The 23964-nt window shown below is 40.1% G+C and overlaps 1 protein-coding gene across 1 annotated transcript in view; it reads left to right on the forward strand.

The window, feature by feature from the left end:
• The first annotated feature begins 352 nt into the window (after positions 1-352).
• GPRIN1 (G protein regulated inducer of neurite outgrowth 1) overlaps positions 353-23964 on the forward strand; it is a 42388-nt gene continuing 18776 nt past the window's right edge. Inside the window, exon 1 of the mRNA XM_075856634.1 lies at positions 353-513. The gene's annotated coding sequence lies outside the window, so the exon portion shown is untranslated. The remainder of the gene's footprint in view (positions 514-23964) is intronic.

Here is a 23964-nt window from a genome sequence, read left to right on the forward strand (position 1 = left end):
GGATATTCTCTGGGATCACCGTTAACCCGCTACAGTTATACCAATAACAGTGGTCATGGAAGATAATTCCTCGACCTGATGGATCCAATCATTTTGCCCATTTATACACAGCGATTGCCCCATTGTTCTGTTATATTCAGCTCTTTTTCGCTCTGACCATTTTAGGGTTTTATTTGTAAGGGCCCAATCTGCTCCATTGCTGGTGTTTATGAACGCACCGGAAAACACGCATTCATTTGACACCATTCGCACTCTCTCGGTTGTGTAATAGTCCAACTGTTTTTCCCTTCTCTTGCTGATTCCTAGTACGATGCGGGGTAATTTGATGGGAGAAAAACATTTGCTGCTTCTGTTCTTCTCTCTGTTTCTCTCTCTCTCTCTCTCCCTCCTCCCACACGCATGCTCCCACTGGCAGGCATGACTGCAACACTCAGCTACGAGTAGCACTAGGAGAAGTGCGAGCAGGCAAAGGGATTCTAAGGCAGGAGAGCTTCATCTGTGTCATTCATCCAGGTAATTGCATTATTCCTATCACTCCTGAGATTTTGGTTTTTTCCCACTCATCCCTTCTTTTGCTTCCATTCCACTTTTCCTGTGATCTGAGTCCAGCTCTTTAAACTCTGTGCACAAGGTATTTTATTTTCTTCTTCTTTTTTTTTTCTCACCTCTTCTTCTTCATCATCATCATTATCATCATCATCATTTATGTGTAGCTTGCCCAGTCGTTGGTCTGAAGCCATGTGTTAGTGGACAGGTTGTTCTAGAGGATGGATATTTCTGCCGGTGAGAAGGTTTGCAGTGCCATCTGCGAGGGGGCAGCACGTGTTTAAGTAGTAAATGCATCCAACTGAATGTGTCACATGCAGATTACCATTGTCTTTACATTTACGTCTTATATTATCATACAACCGAATATTAGCACATTACTGTTTTTACACTGCATTGCTCTTCCAAGATGTCACATGCCATATATTTTCAAGAAATTCTTTACGGGAAGGGTGTTTTATGTTTTGTGTGGATGTTTTTCTATATACGGTATTCATATAAGAGAAAGAATCTACCACTTGACGTCCATTGCAATGTTACTCTCGGCCAATATTACAAGATCAAAATCCAATGAGTAGATTCAACCCCTTGACAATGATCACTTCCTATAAAGGTACCTTCAGTCTTGGGTCATGAGTCACGAAATAGCCAATAGCCACTTTCTTGAGTTGTAATGTTTATGTTTGTTCTACAGATTTTAACTGTAACTACTTAATAAGTAAGATGAATGTATTATACATATTAGGGACATATTTGATACATTTGAAGAAGAACTAAAGTGACTGATGAGTTTATAGCCTACAATTGATTCTCTGTGTTTTGGGCATCTAGGCCATTGTAGTGCACCATGTACTATGTCGTTGACAGCTTGTCCCTATTTTAGTCACCTGCATGGCTTACTGAACGTTTAGCATGTCCCTTTACGGTAGTTCATTGTATGAAGCCAAATAATTAACAGCAACTATTCCATTCATCCCTTGTTCTTTCATGTGGAAGATCGCTGTAGTCAATGCATCACAGTATGGCTACATCTGTGGCTTTAGCATTTTGCGCTGCTATAACATTTTAACAGAGGGGATTCCATTTCTTAGTACTACATGCAGCTAGATGTGTGTTTCCAAGGAGACGAATGGCCTGCCATTAGATTTCTATTCTCTCTGATTTTGCGCTTTTTTCTATGTCTTCTTGTATGTTACTTTACTTTTAAGCAGAAAAAACCTGCTATTTTATTTAGTCGTATACAGGGCAGATACCCTCAGGAAGTCTGACGTTTCTCTTATTTCATCATAAATAAATAGATTTAAATACACAAGACATTTGCTTGGGGCGGTTTAGTTGTTATGGTGTGGGCACTCGTGGGATTTTCTGTACTCCAGGTTGTAAAATGGAAGGAAATGATGTAAAACATTGCGAGAAATGTATTGATATTAATATTTATTATGATAGAAAACACCTTCTAGTAAGCTAATCATTAAATATGTTAAGAACTTCTCTTAATTTGAAGAGGAGGTGACATTTTCCTGTATGAAATTATGATAAAAAATTAGATAAGATTTTGTACACAAGCTGTAGATGAGATAAATTAGAAGATAATTTGGATCATGAAAACACCAGCACTCATGATTTATTTGTATATATATATATATATATATATATATATATATATATATATATATGTATTTTAGATAGACAAACATATCAGGGATATTGTAAAAGAAAATCTAATAACATTCACTCAATTGTCTTTGCGCAGAAATGTAGACCTCATTTCTCGAATGCTTTTTGTAAGATGCATTTTCTTAGCTACGGAGAACTGTGTCACTATGGTGATGTCTGTGGAACATAGCAGTTTTATGATAATTGTACAGGCTCGAATACAGAGAAAACACATTTGTTCGTAATCCATTTGCTTCCTTTCTATATATCTTGCACAAACGGTATAGCTCATACTTGTTTACTGAGTATTAATAATTTGGTCATGGAGCAGTTTTAGTATTTAAAATGCAATCCTTTCTTAATGGGTTCTATACTTATAGTTCTTGCAGTATACATTCCATCACAATTTAGCACAGATCTTGAGGTGACAATACACGCAGGATCGGCTGATCACATAATGTGGGGCCCTCCCGACTTTCCCATGATGGCAGATGTCGAGGGAGAGAAGGATTGAGCAGTTGGATTTCAACATGCCTGATGCTTTTGTTCTCAGATGAGATAAGTCAAGCAGATCGTGAATGTGTATGAGGGGATCGGAGGAATAGCTGTCAGCCAAACTATTCAGTGGACAGCCATCTAATGTGTATGGCCAGCATTACGGACTACTGCTGCAGGCTGATATTACATTTACCGTATATACACATGTACACAAAGCAACCTATATGGACACAGTCAATGTACAAGGCACATACAGATATGCTGCTCTATGGACATTCATGTGTACACAAGGGCTAGGCGTGATTTCAATCCTTTTGTACCAGTAGGAACGCCTGTTCTAAGCTCACATATAGTTCCATTGCACAGTGCCATTAACCATGACCACTTGACTACAGGCTGAGGTCTCTGAATGTCAATATATTCAATGCGATATGAAAATCCTAACAAGATATTACAGCAATAATACCACCAGAAAACGGATTACACCATTATTATGTAGACTATTCTATCCACTTATGTCTATATAAAAAATGCCTATTTATACCATGCCGTATACATTATTATTATTATTATTATTATTATTATTATTATTATTATTATTATTATTATTATGTTAAAACAGTTGCATTAAAAGTGCAGTCAACTACACTTACAATACAGTTTGGCTGCGGAATCCCGAGGTATCAAAAAGGACACCCCCTTGACAAACACTTGCCCAATAAAGTCTATGGGCATGTCAGTGTATATATTGGGAGATTTTCCTGGCGTGTATGTCAAATTTGTCCTTACATTACCTACCACCATTTCCGAGAACACACTTTCCTAATGCTCTGTACGTGGAAGCACCACAGTCAATTTATAATTAAGTCATTCTGTTCATGATCGATATAGCTCAGGATCCATTGGTATATAATGAATTGCTGCTGTGCATGTGGGTAATATTAAAAAAACAACTTTAATAGTAAGGGCTCATGTATTCTGCCATGTTACAGATCCATGTTGTATAAATCCATAATTAGTGGCCTTAGACTGCTATTAAATGCGCACAGCGATTTTTTTTCTCTCAAATTTATACAGAATTCATGAGAAATTTAATTGTTCCATCACATGCTATATTAGACGAGAATATGGTCCCCCACTGAGGCACTATACAGTGTCACGTGGCGTGGCTACAGGCTCATAATACGGAAACACAGCACCGATCAGCTGCTCTGGCTGCCTCCCGGCACCGGACGATATAGGCGAAAGCAGATGGCTCCGGTCACCGAATAGCAGCGGAGCCGTAGTACAGTTCATCTGCTTCCGGCTCCAACCACTGCATACCGTACAAAACATCAAGCCCCCTGAGGCAGCAGGAGCAGCTGATCGGTGTGGGTTCCGGGTGTCCACCCGCACCGATCATATACTGATGATCTATCCGGTGGGTAGGTCATCAGTTGTCTGATCGTGAAAAACCCCTTTAAGGAATATTTTTTGTTTTAAAATATGATTATAGTTCCTAAATAATTCTGCTTCAATAACTGCAACCTATGAAGGCCCTCAAAATCTTTATCATGATTAAAATAAAAAACAGAAGTGTCAGTAAAAACCACAATGCAGACTGAATGAAGGGTTATTGTGTATTTAATAATTTAATGTAAATCAAATGCAGCAATGTATTAGTCTGTAAAGGGTTTTGTCTGCAAGACAAATATAATTTTGTACATTGAATGCTTCATACTAAATGGGTAGTATATCAGGCCTATACAGAGCCTTCTTTATTGGGAATAGAAAGCTACTAATCCCATGCCATGTTAAGTTTAATTTTCAAGGCAAGCTAATCGGGCTTAATGTGATTATTTGCCCTAGACATCTTTAGGTAAGATCATCCAGCCTGAGTCTGTGGCTCAGATCTACTGTAATTTGTGTATAGTCACCAAACAAGCCTTGGCAGCTTGCATAGTACAGTCATCCATAGTAACGAATCATCCCCTTAATTTCATTAGAATGATAAACTCCTTTGAATATGCTGTGTTGCTGATTGGTTGCTTTAATGTTATAATAATTATCAAGAAGTTAGTTATTTTGTCTCCAATAACAAATAACAAAAGATTTTACCTTGGGAGTCTGAAACTGACTACGGAAGAGAAGATTTTCCACCACACCAAGGAAGAACATGGCAGGTGCACTGCAAAACACCCCCATGTTCTGTCTTCAGTGCCAGTGCTACCGCTCATTAGTGCAGCGCCGGCCGCATCACCTCATGCTGACCGCGCGCGCACACACTTAATGTCAGGAGAAGGGCAATGGCTGTATTACACAGCCGCAGCCCCACTCTAACGGCTGGGATCAGGGAAACCTCTCATCTCCGCCACTATTCCCTTGAATGCTGTGATGAAAGCTGACTGCAGCATTCAAGGGGTAAATGAGAAAGAGAGGATGTCCTTTGGATCGCTTCACAGGGAATCCCTGTGACGCGATCGAAGGACATACCATATATGGGCAGACAGTCCATTGATGGACCCCAGGGCTGTCTGACCATATTTCCTGTTGTTAGGGCATAATTAAGTGTGTCCTAACAACTGCCTGTGTACTATCAGTACACAGGCTAATATAGATATATGCCAGTACATTAAAATTTAAAAATAATTAAGTAAAAAATAAATAAAGTAATGTTAAATAAAATAAAAAAATGCACACGTTTTTTACAATAAACATTAAAATAAGTCTCAATATATAAAATATACAAATTCGGTATCGTCGCGACAGTAATAACAAATTTATAGTGTCATTTATGTTTACGCTGTTATAAAATGCCTCACATTAATAATAATTAACGCAATGTTGTCCATTATGCCTGAGGAACATCATTGGGTTAATTACTATTAATGTGAGGCACACGGAGGTTCAAAATTCATCACATCAGCCTCAGGCCTCACATCAGCAAATGTAAGAACTTTTTTTACATTTTATTATTGTTGGCAAAGTATCACAATACTACACAAAGTATCGGTATCGAAGTCCAAATTCTGGTATCATGACAACCCTAGTCCCTACGCAGTCTGACAATGTCCAATCGGGACTGACAGAGTGAGACTGTGTAGGGACATACCCCTTTGACAAGGGGAATGGTAACACCCAGTTGTCAATTATTTATACATTTCTAGAAGAAATAACAGGAAATAACAGGAAACGCAGAGTTCTAAGAAAATATAATGCAGAATTTTTATTTCATGGAGAATTTACCAAAATAGACATGTCAGGCGAGCTGACAGGTCCTCTTCTAAACGAAGAGAATGTTTTTTTTTTATGTGGTCAAAAGGTTCCCCCATTACATTCATCTATTTTTATGGCCTACAGCAAGTAGTGTGGGGCCCCATAGCATAAGAAATATAGGTTCCCTTCAAGTTATGTTTGACACCACCACACTCCCAACCACCTGCGACAGGAGATCTTGGTGCCTACATCCCACTTTCGTGACTCTAGTACATTTCCCACTTTCTTGTTTGCTAACATTGCAGCACGTGTTCTCACTAATTAAAATGGGGACAGGACCAACCTTAAATTTGGCCTCTTCCCTTTAGGGTCCCCATAGCAGCGACATAAGCTACATCTATGGTACATGTGCCAATGCTCACAGCTGATTAAGTGGTAAAATCCTAGTATTATTCACTAACATCCAAGCAAAAAAATTGGTTGCAAATGATCATTTTAGCACTCTAAAAATGATTATTATGATCAATAGTAGTTATTGGTCATATCATTAATGACCTGCGTTACATGTAAGAGCAGTTAAATTCTCTTTCTAGAAGGCATACTTGTCTGTATTTATTTTTCCGGATGTTATCTTTCATCTAATTTATATATTGGATACATTTAGTCAACCTCATAGATAATAGACATAGACATAGCAAATGCATATCTGCTCTTTATGACATAGCCGAATTGAATTACATAGCCCTCTGAAAGAGATCAACATAAAATCCTATAAGCATTGACTTATAAGCAAGTACTTAATAGCTAATTAATTGATATATAGAAAATGTACCAAGTAGGACGGTCCATCCACTGTGTGTATTTTCCTTTTCATAATGCACTAGAGAAACAGCAGTGTATAAGCATTTACAATGTAACGCTTGCCTAGAGAAGGTCTTTCTATATAATCAGGTTTGTGTGCTACGAGCATGTCCATTTAATGGAAAGAGGCTCATCAAAAGGGGCGCACAAATTAAATCTGGCATCTGTAACTACTCCTCAGGGATAATCCTAAACATCCGAGTTGTGTTTAGCCTATTCTTGTAAGCTTTCGTATAACAACCAAGTTCTATTTTATTTTTTGTTAAAGGCTATGTAAACGTTTGAACACTTAAAGGGGTTTTTCCACGAGAGACATTAATGACATTTCTACAGGATATGTCATAAACTTCAGATAGATGCGTGTCCCACCTCTGGGACTTGCACCTATCTCCAGAACGGGGCACCCTAAACCCCGTTCCGCGGCTCTCTGTTTGCGGCTGAATGAGGTGAATTCCGACCATGAAAATTTTTATATGGTCGTAAGTTAAGTAAACAGCGTAACTCGCTGAGCTAAGCTGTTTCTGTAACTCCAATAGTAGTGAATGGCAGTCACAGAAGCAGCGTAGCATGCGAGCTACGCTGTTTCCGTACCTACCATTAAGTTTTATGAGACTTATGGAAACAGCGTAGCTCAGCGAGTTACGCTGTTTACGTAACTCACGACCATATAAAAATTTTCATGGTCGGAATTCACCTCATTCAGCCGCAACACAGAACGGTTGAAGGGGGTTTAGGGGGCCCCATTCTGGGGATAGGTGCGGGTCCCAGATGTGGGACCCGCATCTATCTTACATTTATGACATATCCTGTGGATATGTTATAAATGTCTCTCGTGGGAAAACCCTTTTAATAAAACAATGTATCATGGTGTTTTAAATACATAGAATCTGTATCTTGTGCTCAAACCCGAATCCGTCAGGTCAGCGGGACTGATGGCTTCGGTGACAGCGGATCCAGCAGTATACACCTGTTATGGATCACATCTAAGTTATGAATCTAATCATAAGAATTACATTAGCATTTACAATGTAGTGTTTCAATAAGGGGCCTAACAAGATTGACTCGGACTCAAAGCAAAACTTTATAGACCTCCAACTTCTGAACCTCTGAATGACCATTGAATAAATACAAGCATAACTCAAATTCAATTTGATGCATCAGTTTGCAAGACATAACTTAGTTACCGATCACAATTTCATCAATAAATGGAGAGAAAAGGAGGACGCTGACCGTTACTATACTATAATTACCTCCTAAATTTGTGTTAGGTCTTGGGTGTAATATACAGGGTGGGCCATTTATATGGATACACCTAAATAAAATGGGAATGGTTGGTGATATTAACTTCCTGTTTGTGGCACATTAGTATATGGGAGGGGGGAAACTTTTCAAGCTGGGTGTTAACCATGGCGGCCATTTTGACGTCGGCCATTTTGTATCCAACTTTAGTTTTTTCAATGGGAAGAGGGTCATGTGACACATCAAACTTATCGAGAATTTCACAGGAAAAACAATGGTGTGCTTGGTTTTAACGTTACTTTATTCTTTCATGAGTTATTTACAAGTTTCTGACCACTTATAAAATGTGTTCAACGTGCTGCCCATTGTGTTGGATTGTCAATGCAACCCTCTTCTCCCACTCTTCACACACTGATAGCAACACCGCAGAAGAAATGCTAGCACAGGCTTCCAGTATCCGTAGTTTCAGTTGCTGCACATCTCGTATCTTCACAGCATAGACAATTGCCTTCAGATGACCCCAAAGATAAAAGTCTAAGGGGGTCAGATCGGGAGGCATTTCTTCTGCGGTGTTGCTATCAGTGTGTGAAGAGTGGGAGAAGAGGGTTGCATTGACAATCCAACACAATGGGCAGCACTTTGAACACATTTTATAAGTGGTCAGAAACGTGTAAATAACTCATGAAAGAATAAAGTAACGTTAAAACCAAGCACACCATTGTTTTTCTTGTGAAATTCTCGATAAGTTTGATGTGCCACATGACCCTCTTCCCATTGAAAAAACTAAAGTTGGATACAAAATGGCCAACTTCAAAATGGCCGCCATGGTCAACACCCAGCTTGAAAATTTTCCCCCCTCCTATATACTAATGTGCCACAAACAGGAAGTTAATATCACCAACCATTCCCATTTTATTTAGGTGTATCCATATAAATGGCCCACCCGGTATAGCAAGATCACTATGCTAGCTAGAGTAATACTACTACTTTGTAAAACAGGGATTTTATTTTACAGATTTAAACCCCTAAAATGCCTGAAAGAGGATATATAAAGCATTTCCACCTTAAATCAAAAAGTCCCCAGTAAATGGAAATTGTCCACTTCTGTCAAGTTGTTAAAACATAACTTTTAATACATTTAATATCTGTTATAATGTTGCTGTTTTTTATTAATCAGTAGGACTAGTATATGTGAATATATGAATATAGTTTTCACCTTCCAGCAGCCTTTGCTTGATTGTAGGCTCTCTCTAAATGTCTATGGCCCCATTTACCAAAATATTCTGTCTAGTTTAAAACAGTAAATAGAAGACAGGCAGGTGGGGATGGAGGGGGATGCAGCTGCAGTTTCTCATTCAGTGTTTCAGCAAAAAGGAGTGAGGGGAGAGGGGTAGGGGAGCAGAAGTAGGTAAACGTCTGATTGGCTCGAACCACACAGAAGAAGTCTTAGGCTGGGTTCACACGACCATATTAACGTCCGTAATGGACGGACGTATTTCGGTCGGAAGTCCCGGACCGAACTCATTGCAGGGAGCCGGGCTCCTAGCATCATAGTTATGTATGATGCTAGGAGTCCCTGCCTCTCTGCAGGACAACTTTCCCGTACTGTAATCATGTTTTCAGTACGGGACAGTAGTTCCACGGAGAGGCAGGGACTCCTAGCATCGTACATAACTATGATGCTAGGAGCCCGGCTCCCTGCACTGTGTTCGGTCCGGGACTTCCGCCCGAAATACGTCCGTCCATTACGGACGTTATTGTGGTCGTGTGAACCCAGCCTAACATCACATCAGCAAGTTGCAGATTTACACACATAATTTCTGTCTTCATTACATGTAATATACATTTACAACTGCCTGCATTGTTTAAAAATTCTATTTAGCAGTATCTTAGTGATAATTGTTTTTTCCCCTCTCTGTTTTTCAAAAATGACTATAGGAAATAGTTGTCAAAGAACTTTCCCACACTCCGAAGTGTGAATCCTGCCTAGTTATATAGTGCAGTGCTATAGGGGTAGGCAATGTATTGTTTTGGCTCTATTGGATGTTAGATTAGTGATACACCTCATGGGAGCTTTAAAAGGCTGTGTACAGCTTTGAAATCCTTTTTTTTAATAATGAACTTAGATGTGATTGGTAACAGCTCGATCCTGCGTGTCAGAGACACGCAGGCCCCGCTGACAAAGAACTTGTCAGTGCTGCTGACCTGACGGATACAGGTTTCAGCACTAGATACACCTAGGATACAAAGCAGCTATATCTTGAAAAGTTAAAATAATTTTTAATAAAATGTATTTAGAAAGTTCCACCAAACACACTGATAGACATTTTTAGTAAGAAAAATAAAAAGATTTCAAAGGTGTACATAGCTTGTTGTTACCTATGGAAGGTGGAAAAATAGATGCAACTAAGAACCAGCTGGAAAGATAAACCTTTTCTTTCTCATTAGCTTCCTTTTCCCCAGACCTTCCCTCCTTTTTCTACCTTTTTCTTTGGGTCTCCATTCCCCACCTCACACCCCTTATAGTTGTCCGGTGTTCGGACTCAATAGAAAGTCTATGAGCCCGTTCACGAATTGCTTGCCTTTCCGATAAAAGCCAATCAGAAACTAAGCAGCTCAGCGCTCACACCAGCGCCCCATCCGCTTCGATTTAGCGATCAGTGGGGGTCTTAGTGCTCAGATCCCACTGATCAAAACTTCTGACATGTCACTATTTTTAGAACATTATGTCATTGGTAATACTGGCCTAAACAACAAAAGGTTCCCCTTAGAATTTTTTTTTCACATGGCTAACTCTTTTAAATACAGTATATATTTATGTTAATATATTATTAAAGGCTAGGTACATCTTTGAAATACTATATTTTGTGTAGAAAACTTAATCAGTGGTAAAGCAATTTTTAACTACTTGCCGACATATGATGAGTATGCTTATCATGACATCAGGCAAAAGCTGCATCACGCAGACACTGTATATACATATTTGGTATCCTCAAAACCATCACAACCTGTACAATAAATTTATAAAATAATTTATGATGATTGATGTATGGTTAAGTAACAAAATAGTTCATGTCATCCTTGCCAAAATTGTAGAGGTTGTCAATGGGTCAATGTTTTCCCAGTTGAAGTAAATGTGCAGCAGAAAGCCAGCTCCAGAGTGCCTACTGATATTTACATCTGATATTTGCCTTTGAAGCCACTGGAATTTATAATCTATGCTGCCTAAACTGGACTTCAAAATTCAGTTTGCATTCTAAAATACAGATTTCTTACAGTGATTTATATGTTATTATAGGCTACGCAGGAAATAATTTCTCATCTATCAATAGTGTTGTATGATGCATGAATTTACATTTCACATAAAGGGCTCAATTTGCATAATAATTTGCAGCAACTCTCTAGGTATGCCGGACACAAGACTCTTCCTTACACAACTTATAGTTGGCTTACACATTTGGTGCATTTTAGCTCCTTTTTAACTACAGCCCTTTCTCCAAAACTGTGAATGTAGGCATAAAAAGAGCTCAAAAACGTAATATATTTGCTTAGTTTGTTTCCTTTATTTTTACACCATAATTTGCTCGAATTGTAACATAGAATGATTTATATGAGTAAAATAAATACATGCGTCATTTTAAAATGATAGAGCCATTAGGAATGTGAATTATGAATTATAGAAATATGTGAATTTTTATTTATAAATTTCAGTCCTTATTACAAACACGTGCATATCAATGTGTACCATTATCCCAATGGGTACTATCCCTTTGACACTTTTTTTGTTGGCATCAAGCATCACTATGGCGAAAACATGATGCACTTCTACCACTACCAGAGGCATAATTAAAAATTCCTGGGCACTGTACCAAATTTTTTAAAAGTCTACAACCCCACTGAGACATTTCTACCGGAATTTAGATAGTTTAGCTTCAGGAATATTCTAAATCTACTGGGCTTTTTTTAAGTTAGTATACAATCAGGATCCCATTGACAGATAAACTGCAGTCTATAGTATTCAGAATTTTCCCAGGAAGCTGTGCAGTAGAAATAGATCACTAAGATAGCTAATGGCAGGGATTCTGATAATTACATTATTTCAGGGGATTGCTAACCATTTCCTAATATATTCTGAAATACTGCACATATATTACTGCACATGTATAGTCTTAGTACAGCCAGTTAACCCTTTGGTTAAATTTCTATGTTCGGATCAACATTTATTTAAAGTGAAGATCCACTACTTCTTTACCTTGATCTTGCTACTCTGAACTCCCTGTTCTTTTCCTGCAGTCCGGATAACTGTATATAGGCTGTTGTGGGAAGAGTAAAGAACACAAACAGCGCTGCGTTTCAAGGCACAGTTGGCAGAGGTCATATTATGCTTAAGGGACGCACAGTTATCTGAGCTTAGTGGCATCACCACAGTAAAGCAGGAAGCCCAGCAGGCATCATTACTGCTGCACACTTGGCACAGGGGGTGACATTAGTCACTTATGAGAGATGAACTCATTTTACCCTTCTCCTCCTTCTACCCTCCTTCTCTGCCGTTACTGGCATTTACATCTTGGCCCAGTGCTCAGGGCTGCATCATCATTGGTATTGTTAGAGCTCTTTCCCTGAGCCCCTGTAACCTACACACAATACAGGGAATGCTTGTCTCTAATTGTACTCTGCAGGCCGTGGCTGGCAGGCAGTGTACCTCATACAGATGTGTCCACCCTTAACTTTTTTGAATTGTGTTTGTCGTGATATCAATTCAATACTATCTTGCACCATCCAGTAAAAAAAACGTATACGTTAAACGTATACTTTTTTTTTATCATGGGGTACTAAGGGCAACGGATGGTATCCATCAGAGGCATGCATCACAGCCATACAGTAAAAAAAAGTATATGTTACACATATATGGGTTGTTTATCTTGGCAGTCGGAGGTATACATTTTTTTTACATGTTTGTTTAACATCACGGGTTATGTCGAGTTTAGAGTTAAATTATAGAAGGACACCTGTACCTGCAAACTTTTTGCATGGTCAATAAGGGATCCTTATGGGTTTTTTATGGTTCAACCTGCATCAAAATGTGAAATAATATACAAGTTGGAATCTTATATGCAGTTATGTTGATGCTTTCTGGAGCAATATAGTAAATCTATTAATGCAAATATATTTTTTAAAGAGGGATGTTGGTCAAAGTAGGGACTGACCCTCCACTTTAACTTGCTGTCAAACTGGCCATTGGTGAGAGACCACACTCCAGTTCACACAGAGTTTTATGACACATTTTTTGACGCGGACACCGCGTCAGAAAATGCGCCAAAAAACGGCCGAAAATACCTCCCATTGATTTCAAAAAGAAGGGACATACCCTATCTTCGGGCTTTTACGCCTCTGACGTCCCATTGACCGCGGGCGAAAAATGCAGTGAAAAACGCAGCGAAAATCGGCATGCAGGCAGAGGAAGATCTGCCTCAAAATTCCAAATGGAATTTTGAGGTAGATTTTCCTCCTGCAAAAAACTCAGTGTGAACCCAGCCTTAATGGGGTTGTCCAAGAGTTAAAAAATAAATAAATAAACTGGCGACAACAAATGTTACAATTTTTTTTTTTAAATCACAGTACTCTGTTAAAACCCCCTCTGCTTGCCGGCCACCTGTTGCAGTAGATGGGAGGATATGCTGCTGGGGTAGGGGAACAGGAGAATTTGATTTTGACTGTACACTGAGAGAGATGTGCTGGTATTGGGCAGGAGGAGATGTGCTGCTGTGGAGGGATTGGAACATGTGCTGTTGTAGAAAGGAGTATGTGCTGCTGTGAATGGAGGAGAAGATGTGCTGCTGTTGAGAAATGGGAGTATATTCTGCTGTGTGTGAGAATGACAGAGTAATGATAGTATTTGCTTCTGGGGGGATAAAGTGATGTGTTACAGAAGGTAATGAGACAATGAGCAGCTGTGGTGGGAAGGGACAATGTTCTCTAAAGAGGGCAACAAGAGAATATTTTGCTGTGGGCTTATGGAGACTGGTACTAGGAAGGTAAGGAAAAGGGAGAATGTGATCCTATGGGAAGGAAATAAGAGAATGTGTAAATGTTTATTCTTCCTCTGACTGCATTGGTTCAGTACGGGATTCACTTGTAAGCTCTGCAGATGATGTGTGGCACTAATCTGGTTTGTGAAACAACTCCCAGCATACCCTTGCCTTTGTTCAGGTCATACTGTGAGTTGCAGTTTCACATAGTAGAGAGATATAGCACACGGTAACCTGAACTGCAAATGATCTTTGTACTGAGTTTGGTTCTAGTAGTGTACAGTATATCTAATGATCATGGTTCTGTAACTATTATATATGTACTGAGCCTGGTTATGGTGCTGTATATATGTAATGAGCTTTGGTCTGGTGCTGTATTTATGTACTGAGTGTGGTTCTGGTGTTGTATATATGAATTGAGCTTGGTTCTGTGGCCAAATCAACAGTTTGGTACAGCCTTGAAAAAAAAGAGCGCACTGGTAATCTCGTGAACTCAAAAGGCCGTCTATGGAAGACAACAGTGGTGGATGATCGCAGAATCCTTTCCATGGTGAAGAAAAACCCCTTCATGACATCTACCCAAGTGAAGAACACTCTCCTGGAAGTAGGTGTATCAGTATCTAAGCAGTGGCGTAACTACCGCTGTAGCAGCCATAGCGGCTGCTACGGGGCCTGCGGCATGAGAGGGCCCGTGCTGCTAGCCGGCACGAGCCCCCCATGCCTTGAGGCTCTGCCAGCAGCTGCCATGGCTTCTACAGCGGTAGCGACACCACATTCAATAGTGTCTGCGTCCTTCGGATGCAGATACTATTGAACACTATGACAGAGCAGGGAGGTATCTCCCTGCTCTGCCATAGGCTACTGTATACAGTGGCATACCTCTAGGGGTCCTAAACCTGGGACCGGGTCCCTAAACCTGGGGGGCCCTCAGGGTCCCCGAAGCCACGCAGCGCTCACCGCGCTGGTCCCGCTTCCTGAATACTGGAGCAAGGAGCTGACAGCTCCGTGCTCCAGCATTCACTCTGCCGTGAGTGTCTCAGCGCAGACAGGCACGATGTAGTGACGTCATCTCCTGTCTGCACCAAGTCACTCACAGCACAGACTGGAGGAGAAGGAACCTCCACCCGCCGTGTGAACGGGTATAGGTAAGTAATTATGTTATTATTTTTCTATTAGGCATTATGGGGCACTATACTGGGTAGGGAATGGGGGCTGATGTGGTGGCTACTATAGGAGCATTTTACTATATGGGGCGGCAATATACTGTGGGGACGGCTATGGGGGCATTATACTATGGGGGCAATATAGGGTATGGGGGCAGCTATGGGGCATTATACTGTGGGGACAGCTATGGGGGTATTATACTGTGGGGACGACAGCTATGGGGGCATTATACTGTGGGGACAGCTATGGGGGCATTATACTGTGGGGACAGGTATGGGGGGCATTATACTGCATGGGGGGAATTATACTGTGGGGACAGCTATGGGGGGCATTATAAAGTATGGGGGCATTATACTGAGGGGGTAGCTATGGGGACATTATACAGCATGGGGGCATTATACTGTGGGAGCAGATATGGGGGCATTATACTATGGGGACAGCTAGGGGGGCATTTTACTGTGGGGACAGCTATGGAGCATTATACTGTGGGGACAGCTATGGGGGGGCATTATACTGTGTGGGGCAGCTATGGGGGGCATTATATTGTGGGGGCAGCTATGGGGCCTTATAATGTATGGGGGGCATTATACTGTGGGGACTGCTATGGGGACATTATAGTGTGGGGGCAGCTATCGGATGCATTATACTGTATGGGGGCAGTATGAGGGGCATTATAGCTATGGGGGCAGCTATGGGGTATTATGCTGCATAGGGGCAGCTATGAGGCTGTATGGAGGAATTTGGGCATTTTACTGCATGGGGGCATCTGTGTAGGCATTATACTGTATGGGGCATATGTGTGGGCATTATACTGTACGGGGGCATCTGTGTGGGCATTATAATGTATGGGGCATTATACTGTATGGTGGCAGCTATGGGGGCATTATACTGTGTGGGCTGAACCAGGTGTGTATGAGCGGGGATGAGATGGAATTAGAGGTGTGGCTTAAAAGAAAAAAATTGCCGCTGTGCGCCACATTGTTTGTCCCTCTTTGTGATACTTGAAAGCATATCACAGTTTACAGGGAGGGCTGTATAGCACTGTATGGTGAGGCTACATAGCAATGTCTACAGGGGCTGTATAGCACTGTATGTGGAGGCCATATAGCATCGTCTACAGGGGGGATGTATAGCACTGTCTACAGGGGGGGGGGCTGCATAGCACTGTCTGCAGGGGGGTTGCATAGCACTATCTACAGGGGGAGTTCTATAGCACTGTCTACAGGGGGGCTGTATAGCATTGTCTACGGGGGGGCTGTATAGCACTGTCTACAGGGGAGCTGTAAAGCACTGTCAGAAGGAGGGGACTGTATGGCACTATTTACAGGGGGCACTATCTACAAGGCCAGGCTGTGTGTGGCACCCAGGGGAGGGGGTCCAGTCAAAAGTTTTCTATGGGGCCCAGTGTTTCCTAGTTACGCCCCTGTAACTAAATCTACCATAAAGAGAAGACTTCATGAGAGCAAATACAGAGGGTTCACCACAAGGTGCAAACCATTAATCAGCCTCAAAAATAGAAAGGCCAGATTAGACTTTGCCAAATATGTAAAGAAGCCAGTCCAGTTCTGGAACAGCATTCTTTGGACAGATGAAACTAAGATCAACCTGTACCAGAATGATGGGGGGAGGAAGAAAGTATGGAGGAGGCTTGGAACGGCTCATGATCCAAAGCACACCACATCCTCTGTAAAACATGGGGAGGCAGTGTGATGGCATGGACATGCATGGCTGCCAAAGGCCCTGGGTCACTAGTGTTTATTGATAATGTGACTGAAGACAGAAGCAGCCGGATGAATTCTGAATTGTTCAGGGATATACTTTCTGCTCAGATTTAACCAAATGCAGCAAGGTTGATTGGACGTCGCTTCACAGTACAATGACCCAAAACATACTGCGAAAGCAACAGATGAGGTTTTTAAGGCAAAGAAGAGGCATATTCTGCAATGGCCAAGACAATCGCCAGATCTCAACCCGATCGAGCATGCATTTCTTGTGCTTAAGGCAAAGCTTAAAGAGGCTCTGTCACGACACTATAAGTGCCCTATCTCCTTCACAATCTCAGCACTTCGTTAACGTTTCTGTGGTAGTTACAGCAGAGCAAGCTCAATCTCGCGAGATCTCGCTGTAAATGACAGGTTACAGCGAGATTACGCTTTTCTCTGCTGTAAGTACTAAACAAACGTTAACAAAGTGATGGGATTGTGAATAGACATCCCGTCTGTAATGAAGGGGTAGGGAGACAGACAGGTGAGCCCTAATCTACCCGCCACTCAGTCCCTGCCTACTTGCACGACCCGTCCTAGGCGACGGCGTACAACTGGGCGACGGTCCCTACGCTCAATACGTGCACAACAGACAAACAGACAAGGGTACACAGAAGCTAAGGGAAAAGGGGCATTTTCCCATGGCAACACCGTGAGCAACAAGAGTAGTGAACGAGCCGAGTCAAACCAGGAGTGTACGAGGTACCAAATGCAGAGCAGGAGCGTAGTCAGTAAAGCCAGAGTCAATTTGAAGCAGAGGTCAATAGTACTAGCAGGAACAGCAGAGCCAGGAAACAAGACAGAATCACAGGCAAAGGAGGAGCAGGAAATTAAGGAATAAATAGGCCGAGGGCGGGAGCTAGCTCCATCTGGCCAGGCTGTGATAGGTTCTCCCACTCCTCAGCCTACCAGCCTGAGTGGTAGCAGATCGAATGACTCTATCAGACTTAGGAGCAGATGCAGACTGATTAACCACGGGTGTCGACACAGAATCCTTTACACCGTCCTGGCTGGAAGGAATGTCAATTCACTGTCTAAACACTTCAGTGACGTTAATATGTCAGTATAAGACAGCACATAGTGAATGGAGAGAAGTGCATGACGCTGATTGGTCAGTGTCATACACTCCTCTGTACTATGCCCACTTGGTCTAAAGTAAAAACACGCCCACTTGAGCATTAAGAAACGAATTAGCATAAAGCTAAAATCGCTCCTAACGTGGTAAAAATATATCGTTTTTCTAAATAAAAAGTACTGCTGTCACCTACATTATAGTGCTGATCTCCTTATGTAGGAGATAGGGCACTTATAATGTGGTGACAGGACCTCTTTAAGGCAGAAAGACCCACAAACAAGCAACAACTGAAGACAGCTGCAGTAAAGGCCTGGCAAAGCATCACAAAGGAGGAAACTCAGCGTTTGGTGATGTCCATGGGTTCAATTACTTTTGAGCTCCTGAAATGAGGAGGTTGTGTAGGAAAATGGTTGCAATTCCTAAACGTTTCACAGGATAATTTTGTACAACCCCTTCAATTAAACCTGAAATTCTACACTTCAATTGCTTCTCAGTTGTTTCATTTTAAATAAAATGTGGTGGCATGCAGAGCCCAAATCATGAAGATTGTGTCCAAAGAATTCTGGATCTAACTGTATGTACTGAGATTTGTTCTGATTCTGTACATATGTTATGAGCTTTGCTCTGGTGCTGTATATATGGACTGAGCTTGGTTCTAGTACTGTATATATGTACTGAGCTTGGTTCTGGTGCTAAATATATACTGAGCTTGGTTCTGGTGCTGTATGTATATGTACTTAGCGTGGTTCTGGCATTGTATATACCCCCTCCTCTGTGTACGACCTCTGCTTCAGGGACTGTACAATGTCATAGTTTACCAGAGACAAAATAGTGGATGTGGATAAAATCACAGGTTTTCAGAATCCAGGAACATCTCACAGGATTGGCAACCCATCCTCACTCCGTTTCCTACTTTATAGCACAAGAAGAGATTGGACCAGAGTTTACTGTAGGATAGGACGGAAAGAAGGTCTCGCCCATCTAGTGAGTTCAATAGCTTTATAGTAGAAACTAAGATGGTACATATTGCATTATATTCAATAGTATTCAATGTGTATGTAAAATAGTGAGTACAACATTGCTATTTGTTTCCATAACTAAAAGGTTAACTAAACATATGGTAATTTATATATGAATTTTGCCACTGCTAGTACCGTACATCTAGCAGTGATAGAGGAGCGGAATGCAGATTACATTATATTCTATTTTTGTATTTGCAATCATATGTGTAAAAAAAACAAAAAAAAAAACAGACTTTGAAATCAACCGAAAGTCATTTACATTTATGCGCATGGACTTACACATGCCATAGATAGGCTAACATATGCAATGATGTGATAAATTAGGTAACTACCAGATCAAGCAGTTTTATTATAAAAATTCTACCGTGCCGCGCCCGTTTTACAAATGATGAAACAAATATATGCAGTATAATCGAAAAAAGGAATGAGTCCTATATTAATGTCACTGAAAATTAAAGGTCAATGAGGGAAATTGACATATTGAATACAGGCAGCATAAAATTAGTCAAACTAGCAGCTATAAATCATTTTAGTATGCCACCACAGCTAAACTGAAGCTCCTCCTTAAAATAACATGAGCAATGTAAGCAGTTCATGAGCGTAGATGTGATTGATAATAGCTGGATCCTGTGTGTCAGAGACATGTAGGACCAGCACTCACCGAAGCCGTCAGTCCCGCTGACATGACGGATTCGACTTTGACCACGAGATACAGCTTCTATATATCCACAATACATATAAGCTGTATCTCAAAAAGTAAAAAATGTTTTTCACAAAACCCAACTCAAAACTTACAAAGCGACAGTTTACTTATATAACAGATACAACAGGCCTTGAAACATGATTGCAGTCATTGATCTGTGTGATTTTCTTCTATCTGAATCTGTCAATTAAATTACATCACTTTCGGTCTAGCTGACCATGGAGTCTAGACTACTAACAGAGCTAGCTGTAGTGGTCACAGACAATAATTCATATAGTAGCCTTGGAGAGAATAGGACAGAAAGGCTTCACCCATAAAACCGCGCGCAATTATGGAAAATTATTCCCATTTGCGGGATAACTTGGGAGGATGCCTGCCTGAACCAGTGGATAAATGTAGGCAAGTATAAGTGTGCATAAGGTAAAGGGTTTGTTAGATTGGTCAATTTAATTTTTTGGGTGTGGCAAGCTTTAAGAAAACAGCATTATGCTACCGCAATACCTCCTTATAAAAATACTATACGGAAATATATTATCATTAGATATAGTAATAAGTGATGTGGCTGCAGCTGCTATCAATGCCCTGCACGCTTGCCTGCACACCATGATATCGACTTGTCTAACTGACCCCTAATGATAGATGATAATTGTAACATCTAGGGTCATCTTTTGTTCTACTTTCAGTTAGATAATAGGAACAAAGAGTGAAAAACAGCAGCGGATAGGATCCTGGTACTTTTCTACTGTCCCTATCTAAATATAGATATATATACCTATGCTCCTACTGAGTTCATGAAGGTACCCTGATTTTAATAGGTTGTGGGTAGCATTGGTTCATTAACACATTAATCGCTACTGCATTCCAGGTGCTTAACAAATGAATATCCAGTGTATTAGGCATTCATAAGTCAATCAGGCTATTTGGATGTCTATGTATTACATTTAGATATTTGCATGAGCCATGCTGTCACACAAGCCATAGGAAGATCCATCAACAGCAGCTAGCTAGGTTGTTGATGATTTCTAGATAGAATACGATTCTTTTTAGCCTTCTGTCGAAATTGCTAGAAAAATAAGATGCTACATTTTACATTTGCTGATTGCAAATGTGAATCAGAAAAATCAGAATGTGAATGTAGCCGTCTTGTTAAGCTTCTGGATTAGACAAATAATGTAACTATTTTTCTTCTGGGTTAATTGGCTGAGAGGAAACATTGTTCTAATATACTTTTTCCAATCCTGATCAATAAGCCACAGTAACAATATCTCAAATACGTGTTACATATTACACACCATATTTTGCATGTAACAGTGGTCTGAAAATAAATGTGACATAAAGTTTGGAGGTGTTTTTTGTAGTCATAAATGCCCTGATGGAATACAAGAGTCTTTACAGAAATACAAGAAATTTGAGATACTTGTATAAAGGGTTTGATCACAGATACCATCTGTATAATAGCTTTTTAGTTGATTGGCATCATATCTACTGTACAGTTTGTGCATTATGCTGTACATTCCAGAACTAGCCACAAATGAGTCCAGAATGGCGGCAGAATTGGCACTTGAATAATGTAGCAGGTTTTTGGCTTAAATCTAAACCTGCTGCTCGGTCGGCTCAGATGGATTTGTCTTGTGGTTGGAAATTTGTAAATAAAGATTACAGTGAAAATCATCTCCATTCTCTCTCAGTAGTGATACCCTTGGAATGGTCGACATTGAGGCAGTACATAAAAGCCAATTAACATTTGTTTACCAGGTGTCATTTTAGCGGCTGTGTCCAGTTTTTCATATAAACAGTACTCCATCTGTACCAACAGTTCTTAACTGCAGCGTAAATCCCATGGCTAATAGCCAAGGAGAGTGCAAACAAGTAACAACTGCTCTGAGTACCATTTTGTGTTTTCCCATCTTTTCCTCCTCAACGATGAAATGGAAGGTCTCCTAGACTGGACCGGCCATGATGTCATTTTGGATGTGGAATTTTCCTATAAGAAAACTAGTCACTAATTTCATAATCCTGAAAAAATTGAATAAGGCCCCACATGTTATATTTATAAATGGATAATTGTCGCATCTAAATATGAATATTTAAAAAGTGGAATTAGCTTAAAAATGTATGCACAGGAATCCTAGATGTTGTTGACCAAATCTTTTCATGGCTTTATATTTATTCTCACTGTAACTTGTGTCTCTATGAAGTACTTTGAGTGTGCACAAGTTAAAGAGGCTCTGTCACCACATTATAAGTGCCCTATCTCCTATATAAGGAGATCGGCGCTGTAATGTAGGTGACAGTAATGCTTTTTATTTAGAAAAACTATCTATTTTAAACCACATTATGAGCGATTTTTAGCTTTATGCTAATGAGTTATTTAATGCCCAAGCGGGCGTGTTTTACTTTAGAGCAAGTGGGCGTTGTACAGAGAAGTGTATGACGCTGACCAATCAGCGTCATGCACTTCTCTCCATTCGTTTACACTGCACTAGCGATAAATTTATATCTCTATGTCCAGCTACATACACACACTAACATTACAGCAGTGTCCTGATAATGAATATACATCACTACCAGCCTGGACGTGATGTGTATTCAGAATCCTGACACTTCTGAATCTTTTCTGTGAGATTCCAGTAAGGCAAACGTAATCTCAGTTACATCGTAATCTCGCGAGATTACGCTTGCCTTGCTGGAATCTCACAGAAAAGATTCAGAAGTGTCAGGATTCTGAATAAACATCACGTCCAGGCTGGTAGTGATGTATATTCATTATCAGGACACTGCAGTAATGTTAGTATTTGTGTATGTAGCTGCAAATAACGATATAACTATATCAGCTAGTGCAGTGTAAATGAATGGAGAGAAGTGTATGACGCTGATTGGCCAGCGTCATACACACCTCTGTACAAATGCCCACTTGGTCTAAAGTAAAAACACGCCCACTTGGGCATTAAGAAACTCATTAGCATAAAGCTAAAAATCGCTCATAAAGTGGTTTAAAATAGATCGTTTTTCTAAATAAAAAGCATTACTGTCACCTACATTATAGTGCCGATCTCCTTATAGAGCACTTATAATGTGGTGACAGAGCCTCTTTAACTGTCTTAATGGATCTGACCAGCTCATCAGTGCCTTAAAATCATTTAGATATGACTACCCAGGGCAGCCAAACTCATGATATAGGTATTCATGTGGTAATGAGAGCATTTAAATGTACACCCTTGTGTACTCAGAGTACTAAATAGAGAAATGAACCTTAATTTGCATGGAAACAAAAATAAAGCTATAAGAAAATCTTAAAAAGCAAATATTCAGCTTTTTGACTGTTTCCCTATAGCAATAGATTTGTTTCTATAGTGTTAAACAAAGGTAGAGCTTCACATTGATGAAAAAAACTATAATTATTTGTCTAAGTAAACTGCAATGTTTGTATTACTCTTAAAAGTTATTAGTAACTATTTTCCTCCTGTGTTATTCCTTTAACGGTAAGAAGAAAATAGTTTTTTAGACTTGGGAGAACGACTTAGGAAATATTGAAGAATGTAAATGGAGTATTTTTTAAGATCAGTTCCTAAAATTTCCAAAATTACTCCTTTATTCATGAGACTTATAGCCTCCTCTACTTGATGCAGATGCGGACAAGACCCTGCTGATCATATAGTTCAGAAATTATATTTTTATTAAATAGGCCCTCATCCAAGTAAACTGGCTATGTATAGGACCTACAGTGAGGTGCTGGTAGTCATATCATCTTTAGAGCCCTATATTTGGCATAAAAACTGATTGCCACATATATGAAGTCTCATTCTACCCCTAAAGTTTCTATATGGATAATGAATGTTAATAGAACAATAGTATTGGAATGGTTATATATATGAGGAGAGGATGCGGTCGGTTTTGCAAGAATATTTGGAGGGGATGGTTATTATCATTAATAGTGTGTTTATCATTAAGCTGCGTAGCTTAGAGTGGAAGAAGAATTCCCTTTTTTTCTCCCCTTTGTTCGCCACTGTATAATACTTTAATTTCTGTACCATATGGCAACATGATTTGTATGCTGTATAGAAATATTGACTGGTTATTGAGTCGCACCATTATTTCACCTTTGTATAACCCTGTAATTTGTCCAACGTATGTTCATATGATTTTGGCACTCTATGGCAATATTTGCATTGTATGCATTATATATGGATATCATTTAAATATTGTATGGCAT

The sequence above is a fragment of the Rhinoderma darwinii genome, chromosome 3 (assembly GCF_050947455.1).
Source record: "Rhinoderma darwinii isolate aRhiDar2 chromosome 3, aRhiDar2.hap1, whole genome shotgun sequence".
Classification (NCBI taxonomy): domain Eukaryota; kingdom Metazoa; phylum Chordata; class Amphibia; order Anura; family Rhinodermatidae; genus Rhinoderma; species Rhinoderma darwinii.